Below are 15,873 nucleotides of genomic sequence, written 5' to 3' on the forward strand. Positions count from 1 at the left end.
CCTCCTCCGTCCTATCGGCACCTCTTCCTTCTCAAGCAAGACGATACGTGCTCTGCGTATCAAATTCATTTATCCGACCCGCAAGTTTCGTATAATAAAACCCACCGCCGCCCCCTAAATTGGGGGATAATACAAGAAACGAGCAGAAGACACCCGTGACGATAGTAAGGGTGGGTTGAGGGTAAATTGGGGGTAGTGTTAAAGGCGAAGGCAAAATCATGGGGCGGACGGCACTGGAATGCAACATGCGTCTCTCCATCGACACGACAGCTGGGCGAGATGTGAACTTTTGATGAGTTGTCTCTCAAGTCTTTGGTTTTGGAAGTTTGTGTTCAATGTCAAGAATTAAATAGAAAACTAGTGGTGTATGGCATCGTGCCTTAAGGCAAATTGCTAGAACTTTCCGTACCGTAATGAAATGTTCGAGAAATTTTAACATATTATTACAAATACTGTAACTTTCATCATTTTTGCTATCTTGTTATATCTGAGCAAATCAAATGTAAATCATAAATCAATTCATCTCCAGAACATTAACAATCGTCATTTCATTTCGAATTCAATTTCAAAAAAAAAAAATAGTTTCTAGTAACTAGAATTTTCTATTATCTAGAATTTACAGTTACTATAATATTTGAAAACTAAAATTTCTAGTAAATAGTAATTTCAGTAACTAGAATTATTACTAAAACTTTTAGTAACTAGAATTTTCTGCATATACAACTTTTGAACTAAAATTTTTTAAACTCAAAATTTCTTGTTATTAGAAAATTGCAACTGGAATTTTCTGCAACTAGAATTTGTACTTACAATTTTCTGCAACTAGTATTCTTTGTACCTAAAATTTTTCGCAACCAAAATTTTTTGCAACTAGAATTTTCTGCAATTAGAATATTTTGTAACTAGAATTTTTTGTAACTAAAATATTCTGAATTTAGAAAATTCTGCAATTAGAATTTTCTGCAACGACAATTTTTTGAACCCAAAATTTCTTGTAATTAGAAAATTCTTCAACTAAAATTTTCTGCAGCTAGAATTTTTGCAATTAAAATATTTTGCATCTAGAAGTTTTCGTAACTAGAATTTTCTGCAACTAGAATTTTTTTAACCTAAAATATCTTGTAACTAGAATTTTTTGCAATTCCAATTTTTTGAACCTAGAATTTCTCGTAAAAAGAATATTCTGCAGCTAGAATTTTTTATAACTAATAATATATATAATATATATACTATTATAACTATAATTTTCTGTAACTGGAATATTCTGCAAATGGAATATTTAGCAAATGGAATATTCTGCAACTAGAATATTCTGCAAATGGAATATTCTGCAAATGGAATTTTTTGCAACTACATTTTTTTTTAACCTAAAATTTCTTGTAATTAGAAAATTCTGCAACTAGAATTTCTCGTTTTAGAATTTTTTGCAACTAGAATTTTCTGCAGTTAGAATTCTCTGCAATTGGAGTATTCTGCAACCAGAATTTTTTGCAGCTAGAATTTTCTTCAACTAGAATTTTTTGTACCTAAAACTTTTCTGCAACTAGAATTTTCTACAAATAGAATTTTCTGCAACTACAATTATTTGAACCCAGAATTTCTCGAAACTAGATTTTTTTGAACCCTAAATTCCTTGTAATTAGACAATTCTGCAACTAGATTTTTTTGCAACTAGAATTATTTGAACCTAGAATTACTAGAACCTCATAACTAGAATTTTCTGCAATTAGAAATTTCTGCAACTAAGTATATTTGAATTTTTGAAGTTTTCTGTAATTAGTATTTTCTGCAACTAGAATTATTTATAACTAGAATTTAGAAAAAAAAAACAATTTTATTTCTTCTAAGTTTGGCAAAATTAATGTAATTGTTTCGAGGACTAACAATAATAAGGTGTTTTTCTGTATTTTGTTATTTATTTATTGTTATTAATTATATAAATTCATACAATATACATTGATACAAGCAAAATCTTTATTATTCTCCTTTACAAACTTATATTTATACAGCAATTTTTTTATTAATTTAACGCATAATTTCTTTACTAATATACATAATTATTGCTAAAATTACTATAATTATTCATTACTTATAGATACAATATCATCCGTAAATTAATTTAGACAAACACAAAAAGTGTAATCGAAATTAGATCAGTCATTTGTATATATATACTATAAAAAATCTTACATATTATTTATATAGTTTAAATTTTTATAGTAAAATTGATTGCCACTGAATGAAGGCTAAGATGCTAGCCGAAACGTACGGATTTTAAATAAATATTTTTTTTAAAAAACTCTCATACTATTTTTATTGATGTAATGCCCGACTTTTTAACTCAAATTAAACATATATATCAACATCAAATTCAAGACTATCAATAATATATATATATATATATATATATATATATATAAATTAAATTATTCTTAGAATTCTTGCAATATCTTTCGCCTCAGTTTTAAAATTCAGAAACACTAATGGTTTTATGTTAACTAGAACAACTTAAAACTAAAACTAGTTCCTTCCCTCCAGTATTGTAAATGATCCGAAAGCACGCAAACTTTGTTCATAGATTTTGCCACCAGTCTCTTTCTACCGGTTTCTACCGTATTCTACCGTCTTCTACCACCTACAAAACTTTTCTCTTATTTATATAACAGAATATTTTCTAGTGCACTTTTTAAGTGGTCTATCATTAAAGTAAGTTGCGGTTGTAGAAGAAAACATGGTCGTAATTTATGTTTTTTGTATCAATGACAGGGATAGAGGAGGAATTAAATAAGGTATTATCATAAAATTGATTTAGAACTTCGCAGTATATATAATTCAATAATTTCGATTTTTTTTAGGTATATCTTATATATAAAAATAAGCTCTCGATCAAATGATACGCTAAAACTCGAAAACAGCTAAACCGATTTGGCCAGTCTTAGTCGCGAAAAACTCGTTCTAATCAGTAGGTTGTCGGAAAGGTGAGATATTATTTTTAAAATCGCGTACAAAACTTTTACATTTTTAATTTAAATTTTTTGAAGAAGCGTAATTTGAATAAAACAATGGACGGTGGCTAATAGGTCAAATGTCAAACGTTTTTGACGAATGATGTTCAATTACGTTTAATAAGATGTTTTGCGTGAATATTATTTAATTATGATTCAATTGTAGTCAGTAAGTAGTTTTAGTTCGTAGTTATATTTATACAAAAACGTTAGTAAACGTTTTGACGTAAACAATTTACGGCTTAAAATGTATTTTAAAATATAAAGCGTTGTAATACAGTTATGAAATTATAGTATGTTATTTCTTATGTGTACTGAAATTATAAAAATATAAAATCAATTTGTTTCTAACAGAAGAAAAGTAAAAATTGCAATGCACACTTGCATACTCTATTTTTATTAGTTGCGAATCGACCGGTTGGATATGAATAGAGAAGTACTTTTGAAAAATGTTTTAAAAATATACAATATCATACTAAGCTATGAAATTTTAGTATGTTATTAACTAATATATGTACTCAATTATAAAAATATAAAATCACATATCTCTAACAAAAAAAAAAGCTATAAATGTGCAATTTTCTAAACAAATTGCATTCTAGCAATAGTTGCAAGTCCACGGTTTGATGAGTATTTGAAAAAATTTTAAAAATATAAAACGTTATACTAGAGTTACAAAATTTTGTATATTATTTCTTAATATGTGTACTAAATTATAAAAATATAAAATCACACATGTTTCTTACAAAAACAGCTATAAATTTGCAATTCAGTAAATCATGTAATAGGCTGCAAGTGTTTACTACAAACTCAACAATATCAACTTTTTTGAAATGTTAATATGAAATGCACTTTTTGGCGTTGGCAGCACTTTTTTTTACAAATCATATTTTTCTCAAACACGGTACTCTGAAAGATCTCATTTGTATAATTATATACTCATTGGTATTTAAAAAACTTTTTCTAGGATATATTATTTTTTATTTTTTATTTAAATTCAGAACCTAATTTTGGTATCGATCAAGGGACATTTTGTCGAATAACATTTCCCAGTTATAATTTCCCAGATTTTATCGAAGAATAGATAGTAATATATGAAGGTTCGGGGTTGAAAAGGTCCACCACCGATTGTCAAAAATCAGTAAAGTTTAACATTTTTTAACAGCAATATTTGAAAGTAGGGACAAAGATGTATAACCAGCTATAACCTTGATTCTATGACTTTGCTTCTCGGGAAAATAAACGAAATCTTTGAAAGTCGATATAAAAGTATTTTCTTCCGTTGAGTTTTTTTTAGCATTAGTTAAAAATGTAATTATTTTGTAAAATACCTTTAAAATTAAAATAAGACATTAAACCTGTTTGTCACCTGGCCGTTCCAAGTAACCTCGCCTATAGGGTAAAAAGTTCTAGATAACAAATTTTTGAAAGACACCAAAAAAGCACTTTTCTACAATGATGAAGTAGCTGAAAGTTTTACTGAACGTAGTCAGATAATTGTTTGTTTGAAATGTGTTATTTGTTGTGATATAATTGGTTTGATTTTTATAATATAATTAATATTTGCTCAAAGTCAAATTGGTCCTTTGTGTCTCGCCCTGCTCTACATATATACTTTTTATTAAATTTACTTGAATTTATCGAATGCTACTTGAAACTTTTCAAAAAGCAGATCAAAGAAGAAATACTTAATTTATTTTCTATCTCTCCTCGCAAAAATTTGAAAATTCTGTATAAGCTCAGTAGTATTATTTAGTAGTATACACAAAATCCTGAATCCAAAAAGAATCTGAAAAACTTGAAACGTAATCAATAAGTCGAAAGAACAAAAAAGGCTTGTATTGGATTATACCATATTTTCGATAGAAAGTGTATAAAACTTCCAGAAAAAATATAGACAAACTAATGGGGTTTATTGTTTTTATAATACCTCATTGTATATATCATTCAAACAGCACATCCTTATACACTTAAAATATTAATATTTTTGATTCTCTAGAAATTGTTTAGAATATACCTTACTTAGCAAAACAACGTTTGCCGGGTCAGCTAGTATATATATATATATATATATTTTAATATATATTTATATTATATATATATATATATATATATAATATATATTTATGATTTATCTACCACCGTTCGTCATTAACAAGAACTTTGTTCCAGACTAAAAAGCCAGAAGATTAATTCGCGTTCGGTTATTTTATTTGATCTCTTTTTTCTATTTGAAGTCATTAAAAAGTTTCGTTCTTTGTACGGAAAAAACGTTTCAGTTCTCTTTATATCATTTGTGCGATTTGGAATTTAAAATAAAAAAAAAAACATTTCGAAATTATGTGGAAGCATCGTGGGCTAATTACAACCCTTTTTAATAGAAAAAGAAAGAAAAAATGGTTCTAATTTGAATAACTGATCGTATTAAATAGGTAAAAGACTTTCGTTTTCCCAATTATTTTATTTTTATTAAAAATGTCAATTTTCACAATGTTAAACGAGGACACAGAATGGCTACACAACATCCCCCTGCTTTTTAAATAAATGACGGAGTTACTTTCTCCTGAATTTTTTTCTTCATTGGTCGACAGCATTTGATGTCCCTCAACTTGTACTTTTCCTTTATTTCAGGCCAGGGGTATTTTTTGGGCATTGCTTCGTCGGAATAGTAAAAATCGTACCTAAAAGATAATAGAGATAGAGATATAAAAAAAATCTGTGGTGCGAGATTTGATACCTGTCAAAAAATTCATCGCTGATCGGTTCTTTAGGCGGAGGCAACCTGGAAGCAATTCCTTTATCATAGGCGTACTTGGCTAATTTTTTAGCTATAGCCAACGAGCAATTCCTCAGGGAACTCAGAGGTGGATAAATAGTCCCTTGTTGTAACTGCTTGTCATCTACTAATTCTACAAAATATTTTGTGTTATCTAGATGTGGACACAAATGTCTTCTATCCATTTACCTGCGAGGGTTTCGGCCGCCAGCAAAAACATCTCGTCATTTATCCTCAAAGCCCCGCAAGCTATAGCCCCTAAAGCAACCCCTGGAAAAATGTAGGAGTTGTTGGCTTGTCCAGGTTTTAGGATTTTTCCGCTGGTGCTCTTGTATTCTGGGAATGGTGAGCCGGAGGAGTAGATGCATCTGCCTTCTGTTTGGTCATAGCTAAAAATTAAAAAAAAATTAAATTGTCTGAGATGCAGAATGTCTGGAGTGTAGATTGTCTGGGTTTTGAATTGTCTGAGATGTAGATTGTCTGAGGTTTACGTTGCCGGGGATTTGGATTATCTGAAGTTTAGATTGCCTTAGGTTCAGATTGTCTGAGTTTTCCATTGTCTGAAGACTAGATTGTCTGAAATCTGCATTCTCTCTCTGAGTTCTGGATTATCTGTTTGAGTTCTGAAACGTCTCTCTGAGTTCAGAACTATCTGCCTGAGTTCTGGGCCATGTCTTTGATTTCTGGACAGTCTCTTTGATATCTGGATCGTATCTCTAATTTCTGGATCGTCTCTTTGATTTCTGGAGCGTCTCTCTGAGTTCTGGACCATCTGTCTAATTTCCGGAACGTCTGTCTGACTTCTGGAACGTCTGTCTGAGTCCTGGAACGTCTGTCTAAGTCTTGGACCTCCTGGCTGCTTTCTAGATTTCCTATCTCATTTCTAGACTTCCTGTCTGAGTTTTAGACTTCCTGTCTGAGTTTTAGACTTCCTGTCTGAGTTTTAGACTTCCTGTCTGAGTTTTAGACCTCCTGTCTGAGTTCTAGATCTCCTGTCTGAGTTCTAGACCTCCTGTCGGATCGTCTTTCTGAGTTTTAGATCGTCTTTTTGAGTTCTAGATCGTCTTTCTGAGTTCTAGATTGTTCGACTGAGTTCTGGAACGTCTGTCTGAGTCCTGGGACGTCCGTTTGAGTCCTGGGACGTCCGTTTGAGTCCTGGGACGTCCGTCTGAGTCCTGGGACGTCCGTTTGAGTCCTGGGACGTCCGTCTGAGTCCTGGGACGTCCGTCTGAGTCCTGGGACGTCCGTCTGAGTCCTGGGACATCCGTCTGAGTCCTGGGACATCCGTCTGAGTCCTGGGACGTCCGTCTGAGTCCTGGGACGTCTGTCTGAGTCCTGGAACGTCTGTCTGAGTCCTGGAACGTCTGTCTGAGTCCTGGAACGTCTGTCTGAGTCCTGGAACGTCTGTCTGAGTCCTGGAACGTCTGTCTGAGTCCTGGAACGTCTGTCTGAGTCCTGGAACGTCTGTCTGAGTCCTGGAACGTCTGTCTGAGTCCTGGAACGTCTGTCTGAGTCCTGGGACGTCCGTCTGAGTCCTGGGACGTCCGTCTGAGTCCTGGGACGTCCGTCTGAGTCCTGGGACGTCCGTCTGAGTCCTGGGACGTCCGTCTGAGTCCTGGGACGTCCGTCTGAGTCCTGGGACGTCCGTCTGAGTCCTGGGACGTCCGTCTGAGTCCTGGGACGTCCGTCTGAGTCCTGGGACGTCCGTCTGAGTCCTGGGACGTCCGTCTGAGTCCTGGGACGTCCGTCTGAGTCCTGGGACGTCCGTCTGAGTCCTGGGACGTCCGTCTGAGTCCTGGGACGTCCGTCTGAGTCCTGGGACGTCCGTCTGAGTCCTGGGACGTCCGTCTGAGTCCTGGGACGTCCGTCTGAGTCCTGGGACGTCCGTCTGAGTCCTGGGACGTCCGTCTGAGTCCTGGGACGTCCGTCTGAGTCCTGGGACGTCCGTCTGAGTCCTGGGACGTCCGTCTGAGTCCTGGGACGTCCGTCTGAGTCCTGGGACGTCCGTCTGAGTCCTGGGACGTCCGTCTGAGTCCTGGGACGTCCGTCTGAGTCCTGGGACGTCCGTCTGAGTCCTGGGACGTCCGTCTGAGCCCTGGGACGTCTGTCTGAGTCCTGAGTCCTGGAACGACTGTCTGGTCCTGAAACGTCTGCAAGAGTCCTGAAAAATCTGTCTGACTTCTGGACCTTTTGACTGAGTTTTGGAACGTCTGTCTGAGTCCTGGAACGTCTGAGTGAGTCCTGAAACGATTTCTGGACCTCCTGCCTGAGTTTTAGACCTTCTGTCTAAGTTTTAGATGTCCTGTCTAAGTTTTAGAACTCCTGTCTGAGTTCTAGACCTCATGTCCAAGTTGTAGACCTCTTGTTTAAGTTCTAGACCTCTTGCTTAAAGTCTAGACATCCTGCTCAAGTTCTAGACATCCTGCACAAGTTCTAGACCTCCTGCTTAAGTTCTAGACCTCCTGCTTAAGTTCTAGACCCCTTGCTTAAGTTCTAGACCTCCTGCTTAAGTTCTAGACCTTCTGCTTAAGTTCTAGACCTCCTGCTTAAGCTCTAGACCTCCTGCTTAAGCTCTAGACCTCCTGCTTAAGCTCTAGACCTGCTGCTTGAGTTTTAGAACTTTTGCTTAAGTTCTAGACCTCCTGCCTGATTTCTGGAACTTAAGCAGGAGGTCTATCAGTGTTCCAGATTTTCTGTCAGAGAAAGATTCTGTCAGACAGATTCTAGAACGTCTGTCTGACTTTCGATTCATCAGTCTTAATTTTATTTCACAACATTCTTATTACTTACGCCTGTTTAGCAGTACACTCAGCCTTGCTGGTAGGATTAGACAGTGCAAAAATCAATGGAGTCTCATTGAAACTAGCCATCTCCCTTAAGATTTCATCAGTAAATGCTCCAGGAGCAGTTGCACATCCTATCAAAACCGTTGGCTTGATATCTCTCACCACGTCTGCAAAATTTGTATTTGGAGGTGCGTCTTTGGCAAAAGGCAACTAGAAGAAGAAAAACACTAATAACAACCACCACCAGTAAATGTATCAATTATTATTTTACCTGTACGTCTGTCAATTTTCTGCTAGAGTCCTTTACCAATAAACCTTGCAGGTCAAACATATACAACTTTTCAATAGCTTCTTCTCTGGTGATTCCTTCCTTCATCATGGCCATTATGCATAAATTGGCGATTCCTGTGGCTGCCATTCCGGCGCCCAAAAATAAAATCTTGTGATCTGATAGTCTTTTAATTTTTGTGATGCGATTGGAACATATTAGACCTGCCAAAACTGCTCCAGCAGTACCCTAAAAGGTAAATGATAATCAAAACCAGGCCAAAACCTTTTAGGTTTGATTTTTGAAGTAAAACTTTTTCATGCGCGACATGGTTGTGAATCCGTACAAATGCAACGGAAATTGTAACGCCAACGTAAAGTTGAAGTTCTTTTAGATATAATTTTCGATTAGTTGGTGAAGTTTAAATAATTTTCTATATAAAGTTATAAAAGTGCAGTGAGGGTGTTAAAAATGACTTGTCACGTTCCTAGTTGCGTAGGAAATATGAAAACAATGAGATTACATTGTTTTCTAACAAGGAATGACAAGGTATGCAAAATGTAATATTGTGTTTCTTCAAGTGAAGTAATTTGTATTATTCGAGTTTTTCGAGGTTACTATATACCTTTGAGGTTATTACTAAAATGGAAAATATTTTTATAGGCAAGACAGATAATACAGTTGCTCAAAGAATGAAACTGTATCGCCAGCGAAATAGTCAAAAGAAATAAGCAGTCAATAAACGTATGTTAATTTCAATTACATGAAGTTCTACAAACACAATTACATGATAAGTGAAATTGTGAAAACAATATTTCTTTATTGGAAATTTAGAGAATGTTTACAGGTTTCTCTTTTATGATGGCTATGAAGACTAATTTTAATTTATTATAATAGTAATTGTAAATATTAATGCAGGTTCAAAGCCTCTTACAAACTCTGAAAGATTAAGATTACATCGTCAAACAAAACAACTGCAGGAAAATAATCGGTTACTGCCAATTTATTAGAAAATTTTGAGACAGGCAGATGTTAATGTCAACACCATTTACATAAGTGAGAATCTTTTGTCACATTTAAACATATTATTCTGTTATCTTTTTAGATGAAAGTACTGCTGTAACTTTTTCTAATACACCAACTACATCACGTGAATTGCAAATTAATGATTCTGCATATAATGTGACTAATAATGTGACAAGAACTGTACTTTTGCAAAAGTCAAATGAAGTATTTCAACTTCCATATAAAGACTTCAATTTGTTTAGGAATGCACGAAAATTGTTTGAAAAACAATTTACAAATGATAGCTTTGGCTATGTATGCTTTGTATGTGATCGACTTTGGTTTCAAAGTGACTTAAAAATATTAAAAATGAAGTTCAAAAACAAATTCTTAATAATGGTTTTTTGAATATTGATTCAAATAATCAGGTTGGATGTCAAACTTGTCGAAAGGTTAATACCTTTCGGGTAAAATTCCCACTTTGTGTAAATTCAACGGGTTTGTATTTCCACCTATACCAAATTATTTACCTAAACTAGATATTGTATCTGAAAGGTTAATTTCACTTAGGTTGTGTTTCGTGCAAATTAGACGATTGCGACATGCAAATGGACAATTTGGAATGTTTGGCCAAATTATAAATGTGTCTGTTGACATTAATAATATGGTTAATTTATTACCTCGTAATATTGATGATGATCATTGCATTAACGTTCACATAAAAAAGAAAATGATTCATAGATCAAGCTATGTGCAGTGCTTGATAAATAAAACAAATATAAAAGTATGGCTTCAATTTGTTAGACAAGACAGATATTACAGCTGTTCAAGGAATGAGATTATATCGTCAGCGAAAAAGTAAAAACAAAAATACAAGCAGTCAATGAATGTATGTTAATTTTAATTACATAAAGTTTTTCAAACACAATTATTACATGATGAGTGAAGTTGCGAAAACAATATTTGTTTAGGCGTTGTTTAACATAATACATTGTGTGAACGAATATTATATCAGCAATTACTTTAAACCGATCATGTCATATTTCAAGTATGACCTTGATTACATTATTGTTTGTAAATGTAATACATATTTTTAATGCAATCATAAATATATAATTTGTAATTTATCATTATATAAATGTGTATAATGATTGACGACACTAATAAATGTGTGCATCACGAGTGTTACCATATTACTAATAAACATTATTCAAAATTGTTATATGATGTATTTATTTTCACTTAACTTAAATTTGCTACTTTGTACAGTAGCAAATAAGTTTTACTACACTGATGAGCACTCTTTTTTTTATTTACCTGAATATCGTCGTTGAAGGTACAAAACTGGTTCTGATACTTCTCCAAAAAGGTGAACGCATTAGGATTACCAAAGTCCTCAAAGTGTATCACTGTATTTTGGCCATAACGCCTACAAAAAATACTACATATCATCACATCCATTTGAACCAACTACTTGAATCAATTATTATATTTACCTGGCAACTGCATGCATGACCTCGTCTATAAATTCGTAGTATTCATCTCCAGTGACTCTTTTTCTTCTGATGCCAATGTACAAAGGATCTTCCAGCAAGTTCATATTGTTTGTACCGACGTCCAACATTACAGGAAGACATCTGTGTGGTTTTACTCCTGCCAGGGCAGTGTATAAAGATAATTTGGCTACTGGAATGGCCATGCCGAAGGCACCTAGATCTCCTAAACCTGGGAAAATGGTAAAGGACTTAGGAAAACAAGTACACCTAAGTCTGTTTTTACACGGTAGATTGGTTCCAGAAGAAGCCGTGTAAAAAAAAAACGTGTAAAAAAAGACATTGATCTTATACAAAAATGGGTGATTTGATCCTAATCTCTAAAACCTATTAAAATTAGTGAAAAACAAGAATTTTCAGGGTATTCCCCTAAATGAGTGCTATTCACATTTGCTTTGACCAGTAAAAATTGTTTGTACGCGCTAAAGGGGAATTCACTTAAATCTTTAAGCTAGTGTTCGCAAACTATCGAGACTATCGATGGTTTCAGACTTTTTTCTTTCATAAATACTTTTGTGATATGAACATACTTCGCAAAAATTAAATTTGACAAAGAAAATTTAAGTACATAAAATTTCAAATCGTGCTAAATGGAATAAAATCGTGTAAAAAAATTAAAAATATTCAATTTTCAAACCGTGTTATATCAAAACTGTGTGCAAAAAGACCGTGTAAAAACAGACTTAGGTGTACTATTATTTTTGTGAAGGTAAAGCGCATTGGCAAGGACAAAACTTAGATTCATTGATAATTTTGTCAATGATGTTTGGTCAATGAATGTATGTTAATTTTAATTACATGAAGTTCTTCAAACACAATTATTACATGATGAGTGAAGCTGCGCAAACAATATTTGTTTAGGCGTTGTTTAACATAATCCACTGTGTATAGAATTTATTAATCAGCAATTACTTCATTTCTCTAACAAAGATTTATTTACACTAATTACAATGACAAACCGATCATGTAATATCTGAAGTATGACTTTAATTACATTATTGTTTTTAAATATCATACATATTTTTACCTAAAATCCTTTCACCATCAGTCATACAAACAGCTCTGACATCAAATTCTGGCCAATTTTTGAGAACATCATAAACATGACCCTTGTCACTTATTGTCACAAATATTCCACGAGGTCTTCTGCAAAAACCATAAAAAATAATTTAGGATTTTTGAAGTAAAACTTCTTTAGGCGCGACTAGGGTGTAAATCCGTACAAATGCGTTACGGCAAATAAGATAAAATAAGAGTCGAGTGCCAATGATTCATTGTTCGCTCTCGATGATATCATTTCTTTACGTGTCGATTGTGATTAGTCGTCGTTTATGTGAATAGAGATCTGTCGTTGTATGCGTGCAGTTTATTGATTAGAAATTATTTCTATATTAAAATAGATAATATTTTTATAGACAAAACAGATTCTAAAGCTGTTCAAAGAATTATCAAGCGCCAGAAAAAATAAAAGGACTCTACTGACGAACAAACATAATTTTAATCCTCTACTCTACTGACAAGCAAACTTTAATTACAATCTAGTTGATAAAAAGGGACTCTACTGATGACTAAATTTAAAATTAGTAAATATAAAACCTGAAAAGGATCTCCACTAACTGGTATAGATATAAAAAATATAGAAAGGAAACATATAAAAAAGGACTCTACTGACGAGGAATCAAAAAGATTTAATTTAAATCGAATAGTTAAAATATGATCATAAATTTTATCTTACAGTTAGAAAGGGATTCTACTGACAAGCCAACAAAGTTTTGATCGATAAGAAAATACAAAAAGGACTCTACTGACGATGAAATTTGAAACTAGCTAATATAAAAAAGACTGTACTAACAGGCAAACTAAAAAAGCAAAGTTTAATTTAAACTTAGAAGAAGAAAAAGGACTCTACTGGTAAGCAAATTTAATTTAGATACTAAAAGGGACTGTACTGATAAGCAAAAATATTAATGAAAAATGTTTTGTGAAAAAGACTCTACTGACGAGCAAAATATGAATAAAAAATGTCTCTAAAAAGAACTCTACTGACGAGCAAACTCAATTTTAATTTATAATATTTGAAATTGGACTTTACTGGCGATCAAATTTGAAATTCGTAAATATAAAAAAAGACTCTACCGTCGAGCAAACTAAAAATTGACAAAAAAGACAAAAAGGGGCTCTACTGACAAATGAATAATAAATAAAAAGGGACTCTACTGACAAGTGATCAAATAACTTGATAGAAATGTAAAAAATTGATCAAGAAAGATAAAAAAGGGACTCTACTAACGAACAAAATTATTAATTAGAAAAAGAGACTCTACTGTCGAGTAAAATTATTAATATTTAATGACTTGAAAAGCGGATTCTACTGACGAGCAAGGTTATAAAAAAAGGACTCTACTGAGGAGTAAATTAAACTTAATTTTTATATTAGGTTGTCAAATATCTCCCTTCCGCTTTTTTGCTCTTGGTTTATAATACAAAAAGGCGGAAGGGAGATATCTGACAATCTTATATATAAGATTTAAAAAAAAGGACTCTACTGACGCGCAAATTGAATATCGTCTGGAAAAAAGTAAAAAAAATACAAGCAGTCAATGAATGTATGTTAATTTTAATTACATGAAGTTCTTCAAACACAATTATTACATGATGAGTGAAATTGCAAAAACAATATTTGTTTATTAAATTATAGAATTTATTAATCAGCAATTACTTCATTTCTCTAATAAAAATTCAAGTCCTAAATGCTAATTACAATGACAAACCGATCATGTCATATTTGAAGTATGACTTTGATCACATCATTGTTTTTAAATATTATAAATATTTTTAATGCTATTTTAAATATATAATTTATCGTTATAAAAATGTGTATAATGGTCGACACTAATAAATGCGTGCATCACGAGTGTTACCATATCACTAATAAACATTATTGAAAATTGTTATATGATGTATTCATTTTTACTTAAATGCCATCTTGTACAGTAGCAAATAAGTTTCACTTCAATCTGGCACCCTTTTTTTTTATATTTTATTTTCCTATTTACCTGTAAATTAAGCCAAACATCTGGCAAGCTTGTCCAACAGTAGGTGTATACATAATAGGCAACATTTCCTCAATATATTGGTTCACAAAACGATAAAACAATCTTTCATTGGTATCCTATTTGCAAAAAAAACTAATTAATTACAAATTTTAACTAATGCAAATAATTTTGGGGTGATTTACTCGCAATTCAATCAGGTACAAATACTTGTTTATATCCTCCGTGTAACGTTCTATACAAATTTTACAAACTTCCATTTGTTCCTCCTGAGAGTGGTAAATCTTGCCGGTTGCAATCCGTGGATACCTAAAGCCTAAAAATTAAAAATAATGATAGAAAATGATTTTTAGGTGTAAACCAAAAGTTTTGATCAAAAAATTATGCTTTTATCATCTTTAGTTTTTGTTTTGGTCAACATTTAAATTCATCACCTGTCGTTCTTCAAAAGTAAATGCTAAGCCTTTGTTTAATCTTGGATCTCTGACATGATCAATTCCTGTGACTATTGATGGACTGATAACATCTCCTCTTAATTCATGATGATGTCTTATGTAACAGAAATCCCTTAACAAACGGATATCACCTAATAACTTCTTCACCAACATTTTGCGCCGAAGTAAAAAACTTGGCCTAAAATAATAATGGATTACAATTTTTATTATAGAGATAAAAATTTACTTATCTTACTTCGTGGATTTTGAGTCTTCTCTTCATCTGTCACATTGACATCCTTTAAAAAGTTTTTAAAAGCATCTTAAAAATTGGAAAAATTAATTGCTGTCCATGTTGGTCGTGAATATTTTTTTGGAATTTCTTAGTTTGCGTTTTTGGGTTTTATTAAATTTTTATTGAAAGTTTGGGAGAAATTGACATGTTGTTTTGTTTTGTTTTTGTGGATGACAAATGGGTGGTGACTTTTGGGATCTTTGAAGTTATTAAATATATAACTTGTTACTGGTCTGTTTTTAGGAGAATTGTGTAACTTATTATTAGATAAAAATAACGTTTTTGCTATGTAAAAATTGACTAAAATTGGTGATGAGATGGTAAAAATTCTAAGGAACCTACAGAACTGTTTTGGGTATTTCTTAAAAAAGCACTTTTTATGAGCTCAAAGGTTATCAAATTAATAACTTGTAACTGGTTTGTTTTTAGGGAAATTCAGTAACTTATTTTTGGATAAAAATAAAGTTTTTGCTAGGTAAAAATTGTCCAAAATTAGCCAAAAATTAGTCAGAATTTTAGGGAACCTACAGAACTTTCTTTGATGTTTCTTGGATTTCTCAAAAACTGTTGCAAATTTGATAAATATTTTTGTATTGCTTCATCACACATATATCTGGTATATACTTGATAAATTTCCAGAAATTTTTAGTTACTGGTTGAAAAGTTACAACATGGTGTATGTGGATAAATTAATCACA

At 32.7% G+C, this 15,873-nt stretch overlaps 1 protein-coding gene and 1 pseudogene across 1 annotated transcript in view; one reads left to right on the plus strand and one right to left on the minus strand.

Annotated features, from left to right (window-relative positions):
• The window catches only part of LOC113389662 (NADP-dependent malic enzyme-like), a 31,806-nt gene that overhangs the window by 5,030 nt on the left and 10,903 nt on the right, over positions 1-15,873 (plus strand). The gene's annotated exons all lie outside the window — the stretch shown is intronic.
• On the minus strand, positions 5,542-15,054 carry LOC113389251 (annotated as a pseudogene).

Source organism: Ctenocephalides felis, unplaced genomic scaffold, assembly GCF_003426905.1.
Source record: "Ctenocephalides felis isolate EL2017-DRISC unplaced genomic scaffold, ASM342690v1 CF-g0.4_SCAFFOLD_03573, whole genome shotgun sequence".
Classification (NCBI taxonomy): Eukaryota; Metazoa; Arthropoda; class Insecta; order Siphonaptera; family Pulicidae; genus Ctenocephalides; species Ctenocephalides felis.